Source organism: Ursus americanus, chromosome 15 (assembly GCF_024610735.1).
Source record: "Ursus americanus isolate L20-20 chromosome 15, mUrsAme1.1.p, whole genome shotgun sequence".
Classification (NCBI taxonomy): Eukaryota; Metazoa; Chordata; class Mammalia; order Carnivora; family Ursidae; genus Ursus; species Ursus americanus.
The window spans coordinates 41,593,241-41,606,694 of record NC_142141.1 but is presented as its reverse complement, the minus strand read 5'-3'; the positions used below and the strand labels follow the sequence as shown (position 1 = coordinate 41,606,694).

The 13,454-nt window shown below is 39.8% G+C and overlaps 1 pseudogene; it reads right to left on the bottom strand.

Annotated features, from left to right (window-relative positions):
* Positions 1–9,197: 9,197 nt before the first annotated feature.
* On the bottom strand, positions 9,198–12,469 carry LOC123785412 (transmembrane protein 125-like; annotated as a pseudogene).
* Positions 12,470–13,454: the final 985 nt, after the last annotated feature.

Below are 13,454 nucleotides of genomic sequence, written 5' to 3'. Positions count from 1 at the left end.
ATAGCTCGCTTAGTAATTCTTCAACCAACTTTCAATTTACTTCAGCTCTGAGGAATGAGGTCTAAGAGTAATAATATAAAATATAACCCACTGTATCTCATGCTGAACAAGAGAAACTTAGGAAAACTCACCTCTATAGCTCAAAATATCACTGCCTTCTGCTGTACTGTCCGTTTGTCTTTTGTTCTTTTTATGTCCACCCCCCCTACAACCAGAGCCCTGAATCCTACTTTATAGCCTACTTTCTGAATACACTTAATCATGCATTTATTCTATTTTTCCTCAGCCTTCTCTTACTGTCCCTTTTTACCAGTTCCATCTCCTATGCTGTCAAAAAAGCATGAGTCTCCCATTTTAAGAAGGCCTGTTTTAAATCTTCCACATCTATTATTGGATCTGGTCTCTCAACTCAACCTTCTTGATATTTTCCTTCAGCCTCTTCAAATCAATCCTGTCACCTCTGCTAGATGAATCTTCCAAAAATGCCATTTTCATTATGCCACTTCCCTGATTTAAAACTATATTGGTACCATATCACCTATTGGACCAAGTTTAAGATTCTAAGTCTCCATTAACTAGCCTTAGATTGCTCATCCTTTTTTAACTTCCACTATAATTTCTCAAACTTATGCCATCTGCTTTATTCTCTCAACAGCTCTTGCCAATGTCAACTCTTTTACTTTATTTATGTTGCTTTTCCAAGTGAGAAAGACCTGCCTACATCTTCCTGAAAAATTCAGCTCTATCCAGTCATTAAGTTTCAGCTAAGGGAAGTTTCTCTCATGGAATTGACTCTTCCAGTCCATATAATCTTCTCTGACTTTCCATAGCAATTTTAGTTAGGAAGCAACAAGGGAAAAGATGTATTTTTAGTTAAATGCGTGAACATTACACTTCTAGTTCATCTGTGCTTTCTGGCATTCTTCAAATCTCAATAAATATATAACCATTCTCAGCACCGTCCATAATTAAGCCTGAGCTACATGGAATCCATTAAGGCAAATCTTTGAGCAACACAGTTTATGTCATGTATAAACTATTCTTTTTATATTTTTAATTGTTTTATACTCATTATTTTAATGCCTAAATACTTTCTTCACATCATTTTTCATGTATAAATTAGGTATAATTGCAAGATTTCATATGGAATAAACCACTTCTCTAATAAACCTAGAGAAGAGCTATACACTTAGTAGTAGAAAGCCTTTGCAAACACATGTCAGCAGAAATCACAGAAATTATAAAGCTAAGGAAGGGCACGGTAAAAAATGTTGAATTTTTTGTCCTAATAAAGTTCTCTCTGATAGCCTATCTTTATTTTGTACCTAGCTACTCTATTTTTTAACCCTATATAATGATATTAAAGTATTATTATGCTCCTGGCTCATGATTCTTTAACATTAAACTTATAGTACAATACTGATGGAGAAAAAATGGGAAGCACAAATATAAAATCATATTAATGGACTACAAAAAAGTTCATTTAGAATGCATTTGACAAGAATGATCTCACCAATATAGGGAATACATTATCTATAACATACATAAAGTAAAAACACATTAAATACCTGTTTTAACAATATTACTTTTATGTAATCCTTTATAGAAACTGTAAAAAGTATAAAATTTTACACTTTTATTTAGTGTTCAGAATCTGTTTTCCATACTAGACTATGAACTCTCTGTAAGTAGTGGCCATGCCTGTGTTGTTTATTATTGCATCCATCCCACTATCTAGACCCAGGCTTCCAATACTATAGTCACTAGCCACATACAGTTATCGTCAACTTGAAATGTGGCTAGTCCAAATGACTTGTGCTATAAGCCAAATACACATTGAATTTTGAAGTCTTAGTTTAAAAAAAACACAGTAGCTCAATAATTTTTATGTTGAGATGATAATACTGTACATATACTATGTTAAAATTTACCAAAAAAATGAAATTTACTTATCTTTCTACTTCTCTTAGTGTGTAAACTACAAAATTTAAAATTGCACATGTGACTTGCATTATACTTCTATTGGACAGTGCTGACCCAGACCATATGGGATACATCATACACTTACACTATAGTCCCTCATATGAATAAGTGAACCCATTCCAAAATATGTTAAAATAGATGGGCTTTTTTTTTTTTTGCCACAGTTATTTATTGACAGTTTATAATGTTAGCTATTTAAAAACATATTTCTACAAGTCTAGAAAATTTCTTGGAGAAGTGATTTTCTCTTTTATGCTCAACAAAGCTGACCTTTTATTCCATATACAACATCATTTGCATTATTTATACCATGCAGGATGAATAAATTTTAGTTTTTTCATAGGCTGTCAACATGACACATTAAAACATGCCAGTTTAAAAAAAATAAAATTTCCGATTTTGTACTTACCCAAATGACATATCTCATACTTCATTTAAAATTGGGTTACTATATTCTCTGAATTGACTGGATGTTTTGACATTGTCAATCCTTTTGGTGATACACATTATCATATTTACAAATATTTTGCCAATATGCTTTGAAATAGAAGTGTATGGCAATATACCCCCAGCACGTGTGCTAAGTTCTGTTTTACAGATGCCTTGCTCACTGACACACAAGTTCTATTACCAAGAACCAGCCTGTTCATTTAAGTTAGTACTTACAGGCAAGACCAAAGCTCTCTGGAGTTGAGTATTAAAATTTAATAGAGCTTGGGAATGTCCAGCCTAAATATGACTAAATTAAGAATTACAGTTAGAACAGCTTTGGAAAGCAATGTATTACCATTTGTTTCTCCTCTATCGGCAGCATCCATGGTCTATGAAATTGAGATATTGATCTTAATGACAAAAAATGGTTGTGGATCCAGACAGATACAAAAGCAAGATGAGCTCCCTAGCAACATAAGGAAGCACAGAACTTTTAAGCAGCATTTCTTTCCAGAAAATTTTAGAACTGGCCTATGAAATCTTGCCCAACTCTTATATTTTACAAATGAACCCACAGATTCCTTGAGAGATTGACTGCCCATTGTTCAGAGTGAGATCACTGCGATCTTCATTCCATTCTCTTCCTGTTGTAGCACATAACTCTGAATTTATTTCATAAGACACATTCATATTAACTAACTGAACTGGGTTTCAAACAAGCCATCAACATTTCTCAAGCTTAGCAAATGAAAGAAATAATCAATAAGACAGAGCAAATTTGCTTAAATTCAGTGAGAACAGTGAAATATATGATGGAAGCGATATCAAGGAATCACTTTTGTAGCATGATAACTGCCAAAGATACACTTTTATTTTTTTATACTTCTGAGTGAGTATACATTTTTCTTTCTATGTTTGTGTATTATATTTTTCCTAATTACAAATTAAAATCATATGCAAAGGAGTCACCTTGAACCTTTGTACCTTTCCTTCTCTAAACTCCTTAGAACCATTATTTCTATCAATTGTCATCTACGTACATTTTATATGATTTTTACACTCCAGAATTACTTCTTTTATAACTAGATCATAATTACAAACATTTTGAGGACAGCAACTCCACTTTATATGTCGTTACTGTTCTAATAGATTCTCATTAAAGGTCTAATACTTAGTAGAATGCATTTTGCATATTACACAGTCAATAGATGCAAGTTGATGGCTGTTATGGGTTGTCTCCCTTGACTGACTTTGTGAGAAGGCTAATATGTTCCAGATGCTGAAAGAAAGATGTTTATTGAAGGAATTAGCAACTGGCAATAACTTACTGTCAACTGTGTCATAGGGACCCCTGACTAGACACAGAAGTGAGGGGAAAGCTAGGCAGGTCTCCATGCGAGGATGCTAAATGTCTACAAACTCTGTGACCTCACATCTCCGCACTATTTTTCTGGATTACAGGTCATAGCACTTTACAGAAAATGTCGTATTTACCTTTATGATATTCTCTGATTGTTGAGAAGGGGCTAATGCTTAGCCCATTTCCTTCTATTGCCACAGGGAAAAATATAAGCAAAGAGAGTCTGAATCATTTATACAGTGCTGCACCATAAGGCAATGAAAGAGGCAGGTGCAGGTCTCAGATGGTTGTCTAAGTCCAAATTCCACGCTCTATCTGCTAGATAATCCTGCCTTCCCTCTCCCTCTCAATAGAATATTTCCCTAGATAGTTCCTGAAACATTTATAGCAGAAGCCTGCAGAGTGACTGTTATAGAAGTTTGTGGAAAACTTCCAGGCATCTAAAAATGTAAGAAACGGCCACATTTCACTTTGGGTATTCACATTTAAGAAGTGATGTGGTTTTTTTTCTCCCCCTCAAATATTCAAAAGTTTGATCTAAGGCAAAAGTTTTACTATTCCTCCCTAAACTAGGGGAATGAAAACATCCATGAATTTTCATCAGTTTGCTGTAGGCAGAAATTTGCCAGTTTGCAGGAAAATGGCTTAAAAATCGAAGCTGAGATGAAATACTTGAACTTCTTGTGTGAACCTATGAAAGTAATATTTTTCTTTATCAGCTGATATGAAGGTTTGCACAAACCCTACATTACTTCGTATAAAAATGACTTTTACTGTCTAAAATGTCACAAAACTGTTTGGATTCCTCAGAACACATCCGTAAAAGGATTCTCATCCCACTAATTTTGGCATATGCCATCATTTCCCTTTTATTCTTTATCTATTACCATATTTAACAGAAATTCCCTGTAACTAACTTCCTTTAACCTCAACTATGAGATACAGTTGTGGGAAGAGTGGTAAATGGGATGAAACTGAAGAACTTTTTCTTTCTCAGGATGTCAAAAACCTGAAAAGGCCAGAAACCTGCTTCCTACCTAACTGGAAATCATGATTATATTGAACACTGTAGAGTCCTCTGACTGGGTTCCACCCTGAAACATACACACTGAATTTGCCTTTTTCCAAATTATCCACTGCTTTGTGATAACAACATGGTGATCATTTAGGCTGTTTGGATGTCAGCTGACTTATCATTGACTAAGCCACTCATGCAATGCTGTGCTTCTCCCACTCATAGTACCAGAAGGATTCGTTTGGTGACACCTTGCTCTACTATTTCTCTGTCACATCAGCTCATCAGCTTTACCTCTAAGGCCTGCATCAAATCAAACCCATTTCTCAAAGATACTATTCATGTCAGGTCAACAAATATTTCTGGAAGCATTAGTTGCCTAAAAGCTTCTATAATAGATGCTATAAAATATTTATGCTGATCATTATATTAGTAACATAAATACGAATGTATTAATTCATCCAATCACAGGCATCTATTTATTCAAGAATTTGGTTAGCATTGTAAGATGTGTACTTCCTGATCCACAGACTTTTGGGCGAGGTATGTGATATGCCTTTCACTAATATTCTCTTTCTGCAAACCATTTTGTGAGCTTCCTTAATTATTAGAATTCAAAGCCAATGAAAAGACTAAACAAAATAGACATATCAGATAGTTGAAGCAAGTGGAGGTCTTGACTTTCATTATTTTTGCCTCATACATATCCCTACTTCACTGTCTAATATAGATCCTGTCTAAGAAGTATCCTATTGTGAGAAGGGCACATGTTTTGAGATGCTTTTCTAGTAATTGTGGGGAAACTACATATTCCCGCTGTCTTGCTGGCTGATCCTTCCTGGCTTATATTAAGTGAGAAAGAATTGAAAGGTTCCTCAATGGATTAAGAGTACAGGTTATCCTTAGTGAATGAAAGAAAGCTAGCTGGTACACACAAGAAAGAAATACCCATGCCTTATTAGGTTACTAAGCAGCCTAGATTTAGGATACACTTTACTTAAATGCCACAAATTGAATTGTGTTTTCAATCAATGCTGATGAAATGTTCTCTTATAAAGAGATGCTAGGACAGGATTAAGACAGGGTGATCTATTAGGCACAATGCCTATGAGAGAATATTGGGAGGGAACCAAGAAGGTCTTGGAGAGCCCTCACCAAAGATGTTTATTTGACTCTGGAGAAGGAGAGCAGTGAAGGTTGATTGGAAGGAGGCAGTTCTAAGAAAATTTGGCAAGGTCAATGGTCAATGGGAGGGATGGAGCCAAAGCAGCCCATCAGAGGAGTTCACCATCTCCCAGGAATACCCTGCCCTGCTGGTGCACTCAGCACAAACTGAGATAAAATGACTGGGAATGGCAGCCTTGGTGCGACAGTGGTAATGGATTTCTAAATCCAACAGCTGGAGACACTGCTCAGTTATGCTCCCCTCAGCTGGAACTCTAAGAAACATAGTCTAATAATGGCTGACACAGGCTGCCTCTCACATCACACAGATCCACTTTTCCTCACAGACTGGGGAGTGGCTTAACCATGGTCCCCACGGTCCCCTCTTCCTGAGAAGGTCAGAAGAGGTAGTTTTGATGCAGTTGATCTCAAGACCTGCAAATGACACTCAAACCATTCCTCCTTTACTTTCCACTCAGTATCCCTTCATACTCAGTGATCTCCTTAGCAGGTTGCTGGTGGTGTATCTTGTTGTGAACCAAACCTTCAGTCCTGGGATGTCTGTTTCCTTGGCAATCATACCCTCCTTAGGTGGGGCTGCTGTATATATTCATTCATAGTTACAGTGGGGCAAGCGGGTACTAGGAGGGGCCCATGTGAATCACTTGATCTCCACACATATCCCTTCCCACTGCTATTGTATAAAAAGTAGCCCCATGTGCTCTTGTAATCAGGGCCAATTGCTTCTGCCAGTCTGATGACTTCTCTTCTATCCTGACGGTCTCGGATCAAGTGGTCCAAAGTACTCAGGCAGCAGGTATAAAGTGTACTTCAGTGGAATCTCTTCTACGTCCCCTGGCAAGAGTATGTCCCCTTTCCTCACCAGGACCTCTAACTCTGCAAAACTCCAAGTACGGCGTGTGAAAATAAATAAAGGAAGCCTCATTTAAAATGGAATTGGGAAGCTTTGAGGGGGGAGCTCTCAGACACTACTACTTGCTGTGTGAAGCCTACCTCCCACTCCCCAATAGGAAAAAGCCTACTTTACATACCCAAGCAGGAGGAAGGAATATTTTCTCCTTGCCCAGCAATAGTCCAGCCAGTAAGAACTCAGTGAAACAGCCCCTCCCATCTTCCTCCTTTCCCCTATAAAAGCAAGCCCCTTCTTCTGTTCTCCAGACTTTCCTATGGTTCACCATAGTTTGCTTGTCCCGAAATGCAATTCCCCAGCTATTCATAAAACCCATTTTGCTGGTAAAATAACTGGCTCTTTTGTTTTTTAAGGTCAACAGGAGTATAGAGTAATAAAATCCCTAGCTGGCCACTGACAGTGATGGTTTACAGATGTACTTGCTTTTACTCCATGGTCTGGAGATCTATATATTCTTCCCCTTGGGGGCGCAGCATAGTATAGAAGTTTCTGATTTAATGCATACACCACATCCTGAGGATGGCTCCCTTAATTCCAGAGCATTGCTCCAAGCTGGCTCTTCAGCTGATTTTTTTAGAAGCTATTCCAGAGTTCTGTGAGGCTGGCTGGTTCCAGATGATACACTATGTGACCAGTGGATCCCATGGTCAACTGTTTCACTTCTTTCATTGTTAGTTTTGTCCCCTGGATGTTCTGCATCTGAAAATTGGCTCAAATGTGGGAAATGAGCCAGAGACTGTTACTTTTGGGGGGGCAGTCATCCTCAGCTTCTATCCCTGCCCTTGCATTGTTATTCTTGTTACAACTATTGACCAGCACCCTTGCTCCCAGAGACACCATGTTTCCTTAATCATGTTCATATATGCGCATAGGTCAAGCTCATTTGACTGCCCCTTTGACCTTGCCAATCTTTAGGGTAATTGTGGTCTCCTGGCTGCTTGGCTTCTGAAGACTGTATCTGCTTCCCCTACTATCAGCCCTGGCCTACAGAGCAGGCCACCACTGAATTTCTGATGCTGGTATCTCTCTCACTAGCACATTGTTGATGGCCTTGGGGAATAATGTGACCTCTGGGTCTTCCTGTGGAACATAACTGTCTGCTGGATCTCCTGGTCTCATATAATACATCCACTCTAGCATGCCTGCTTCCTTCAGCATCTTTGTTCTTGCCTTTAACATTTGATATGGCAACCCAGGAATTTCTGCTTCACTTAGTGCCAGCCATCACTTTTTTAAGACCTCCAGGAGTCACCCCAGCAGCAAGTTTGCCCCATCTCCTAGGGTCTCCTAGGATATGCCTTGTGCCAAGAAAATCAATGGTCCCACATCAAGAGTACTTGCTTACATAGGCTTAAATTCTGGCCTCTTTGATGAAGCACCTTCAAAGTGCCATCACAGAGATATTCTGGCTTAAACCAGCAATACTAGCTAATTATTTGAACTCATTCAGTGTATAAGGTGTACTTCTTTCTTTATCAGGCCCAATATGGCTGTTCTGAGACTGACCAGCCTGCAGCCAGAAGTGAAGATGGTAGCTCCTTGGGAGCTCCTTGGAGCTCCCAATCTCCTTGGGAGGAGAGTTTTTCTGTTTGTTTTATTTTGTTTCAGTAGCCACCATTTTTATTGCACATCTGCCATGTGCCCAGTCCTTCCATACTGGGTGTCAGTGCATCCTTACCAATCAATTAGCACACCATGACTACAACCATGACCTTCAAGAAACTGAGGCTCAGAGGGCTTAAATCACTTTCCCAAGTTCCCCAGCTGGTAAATAATAGACGGGGGAATCCTAATACAGATCTGTGACATTCCGGAGCCCATGTTCTTTCCACTTTGCTACCAGTTATTCTCCTCAATGAAGGGTCATTGGTGCAGTCTCTGAGGTGGCCAAGAGTCACTTTTGTGGAAATTTCTAACAGATGTATAGAGTGGGCTTAGATTTAAAGGGTTCTGGCAATAGGGGTCAAGGGTCTTCAAAGATCCTAAATACTTCTTGGCCTAGAGACCCCAGATATAGACAGACAGACTCTGACAGTTCTGTGGACACAAATACAAAGTTCCAAGGGGACACATATTTCCCTTCCCATGGTTGTGGTTGTATGGGTACACATAGCCTCTTAATCACACATAACTCAATCCCACAGAAGGGCTATACTGTTCACATATACTCACTATTCCCCTCATGACATGCATGAGCATACATGAACACACATTCACACACTCACTCACACACACACACACACACACACACACTCACTCATTCATGCCCTGGCACAGTTATGTGGACACTGAGGCAGGTGGGTCTTGCTGGGTCAGACGAGGATGGCGATGCCAGATGTGGTCTCATGACATTAATGAGCAGACAACCATCCTAAGATGCTGAAGACTCTGCCATTGCCACCATGGCCATTGTGGGTGGAGGGAATGGCCGCATGGATGGGAAGGCAGTGTTCACTCATACCCACCAGATACAGCAGCAAACCCAGCAACAAAAGCAAACCTGAGGCAGCCAGGCTATGCCCATGAACAGCATGGTAGCCAATGGCTGAGCAGGGGCAGTGACCAGCCAGCCAGCATTAGGCCAGTGACCAGCAGCACAGGGTCACTGAGCAGCTCCCCAAGAGCACTGGCACCTCGAGCACTGCATATGAGAGCCACATAGTGGGGCTGGCATACACAGTTCATGTCCTGCAGGACCGAGCTCATCATCTGTTTAACCAGAACCAACAGGGCCAGCAGGCAGAACACAGTGCCTGCCGCCAGCCACCACCTGACCAAGCAGCTGCTGGTGGAGGAGAGCAGTGCTGTGCCACTACTCCACAGCCCACCACAAGGCCTACAGTAAGAATGATAGCTCTTTCGCAGGAAAGGTAGTCTACCTCTAAATCTCAAAATGTTCATAGGCATATGTAAACACATCCTCATGGTCCTCCGTCAAGACAGTCCTATCTCATGTTTCAGGGCTTCCAGTTTTTCCAACTAGCACCTTTGCCTTCATATAACAAAGCAGAGCATTGGGTGATCATTCAATGATCTCTGGAGTTTTGCAACTCTATTTGATCCTCAGCCTGCTGCACAGATTTGTCTGTACTTTCACTACAAAAGATAAGGACCTCTTCATAAGCTACCGAAGCTTGTTGACGGCCTTCAGTCCCTTATTATCCCTCTGGAGGGCATCGATACAACTTGGAAGTAACCAACCAACTCCACTACCTTTGTAGGCGCTGTTAACCCAAAACTTTCAAATGCCTGAATCCTTAAATCCTGCCACAGCACTGACCTCCACCCAGACATTTTCCTGTCACCACCAATGAAATTCACCACCAGTGTAATCCTGATAAATTAACATTGATTGTACAAAGGAGTACTGTTGCCCCATCTGCCAAACAGAACAATGTCCTCTTCACCCACCAGGCAATGAATAAGCCAGTCCTAAGTCCCTGTCTTATTGCTTGTTTTGTTGGATAACTCCTGATACCACTTATGTTATTTGGATACTCTGAGAAGCACATGATACTAAGACAGAATTAGCTGTGCAAAACTTTATTAGGGGAAACATCTTTGAGGGAAACTCAGTAAGAAGCCCCTTGCGAGAGGAGAGGAAAGAAAAAAAAGCTGGGTACAAGGGTAGTAGAGAGGATGAGGGTTTTAAGAAGTTTGGCAAAGTTATTGGCACATCCTCAAGTCAAAGCTGCCTATCAGAGGAGTCCCACATCTCCCAATACTGGGCCTGCCTTAGCATCCTTCAGTCCCTATAGCACACGTTTCTGGCTCATGGGGCAAATATGCTTTATTTGATTGTTAATTAAGCTACTGAGTTAAAGTGTTCAGTTTCATTGAAACTTAAAAGCAAGCAAAAGAATGTAGAGGCTATATATATATATATATGTATATATCTTAAATTATAGCTCCCTTCTTTATTTTCCTATGTTTGTGTCAGTGCCATAATCCCTACATTCTCTTGTCCTATAGTTTTATTTTAATTAATCTTTCAAGTCCTCAAAAATTCCAAAGACATTATATAAATGACTTATCATTAAATTATTACCACCAAATTGTTATATTGAGAATACAAGATGAATCCATGTGGGGTGGGGATTATAAGTGATTTTTTAAAATAATATATGTTTTTGGTTATAAGTTAAGCATAATTAAAATACAAAATTGTTGTAAAAAATTAATCACTCTTCCTATGATATTACATCAATGCAGATATCATTTGGGTTTTTAAAATTTTTTATAAGTAATCTCCACATAAAATGTGGGGCTTCAACTCACAACCTCAAAATCAAGAGTCACATACTCTACTGACTGAGCCAGCCAGGCATCCCTCTTTTCTTTTAATATAACGATTCAATAGTTCCATATATTACTCAGCGCTCATCAAGATAAGTGCACTCTTGAGTTAGAGGCTGGGAAAATGGCAAAGTAAGAGAAACCTAAGCTCACTTCATTCCATGCATTCGACTAGATAACACATCAGCATAAGTAACCCAGAAAATGACCCAAAGACTGGCAGAACAAACTCCATAACTGAAGGTAGAGAAGATGCCACATCCAAGAGGGTAGGAAGAACAGAGATGTGGTGGGGAGTAAAAGGCCAATGGCCACCCACGGAGTGTGGAGCAGGGACGGAGCCACAGGTGTGGAGAAAGGCAAGAAACCTACTATCACACTGGAGCCCAGAAGGGGTTAACAAATCCGCATAGCATTTGGCATTGAAAGTGAGAGGGGCCAGATATCCTGAGTTCTTACAACCAGAGGGACTTAAAGCCTGGAATTTTACAAATCAGTGGGCTCTGTTCTGGGAGAACCCAGACAGCAATAGGAAACCAAGTCCAACCCTTAAAGAGATAGCACAAAAAAACAGCCCTAGGAAATACAGTGTAGAAACAGCAGTGTGAAAAACACCTGGGACATAAAGGAGGGAGAGTAGTTTATTCATTCCAGAGTATGTCCTGGAGAGAGACTCCTCCAAAAACAAAGGAGCTGGCAGGTGCCATTTCCCTCCCCCCCCCCAGCACAAAGCACAGTGCCAACATGCCAACTAACTTGCTTACACCGACTTCCACCCCACTGCACTTTGGTGGATTTGTCCTTTGCAGTCATATTTGCCTCAGTTCCACTCTATGGGTCCCCTCACCCAGGAGACTGGCACAAACCTTGCCAACACTGTTTCCCCACCTGTGTGTTTTGCAGGGCCTCAATCCTGCCAGCGGTGGTGGTGGGCCCTGCAGAAGGAATGAATTGCACCTTGTTAAAACTGCACAGCTTACCCACACGGCCCAGGTCCCAGCAGTGGCTATGGAACATCTCATATCGCAAGTAGACCTGCTAACACCTTGTTAAAACTGCACAACTCACCCTGGCCAGGGACCAAACACTGCCCACAAAAGGCAAAGAGAGCTTCTACAGATGTCTGAACCGAAGGAAAAAGTGGACAGGACAAAATAACAAAGTTCATGCAAGACACATAGGAGACACCCCTTGAAATGCCACATTCTGGGGAACAGGGAACACTGCACTTCAAGGCACTACAGGACTTATGCTTCATAAGGCCATTACTTTCAAGAGTAGGAGACATTTCTGACTTTCCTGACACAGAGAAGCATGCACAGAGACTTAGACAAAATGAGAAGGCAGAGTAATTTGTCTCAAATGAACTAATAGGATAAGGTCACAGCCAGAGATCTAAGTGAAACAAGTATAAATAACATGCCTGATTGAGAATTTAAAGTAGTTATCATGAAGATACTCACTGGACTTGAAAAGAGAGTAGAGGACATCAATAGAGACTCATAACATAACAAAGAGATAAAAAGAACCAATCAGAGATTAAAAATACAATAAATGAAAGTAAAAATACATTAGATGGAATAAATAGTGGCTACAGGAAACAGAGGGATAAATTAGTGACCTGGAAGACAGAGTAATGGAAAGTAATCATGCTAAGTAGGTGAGAGGAAAAAAATATATATAAAATGAGAATAGACTTAGGGAACTCAGAAACTCCATCAAGTGTAAGGACATTTACATTATGAGGATCCCAGAAGGAGGAGAGAGAGAAAAGGGGGCAGAAAATTCATTTGAATAATAGCTGAAAACCTCCCCGGTCTGGGAAAGGAAGCATATCCAGATCCAGGAGGCACAGAGATTCCCCAACAAAATCAATCAAGGAGGTCCACACCAAGACCCATAGTAATTAAAGTGGCAAAAAGTAGTGATAAAGAGACAATTTTTAAAAAAAATTTTTTAAAGCAGCTGTATGTTAACTATACTGGAATAAAAATAAAATAACCAGTAAATAAATAAATAAATAAATAAATAAATAAATAAATAAATAATAAATAAAGAGAGAGAGAGAGAGAGAGAATTAAAAGCAGCAAGAGAAAATAAGGCAGTTACATACGAAGGGAAACCCCACAAGGCTGTCAGCAGGTTTTTCAGCAGAAACTTTGCAGGCCAGAAAGAAGTGGCATGATATATTCAAAGTGCTGAATACGAAAATTCTGCAGCCAAGAATACTCTATTCAGTAAGGCTATCATTCAGAATAGAAAAAGAGATAAAG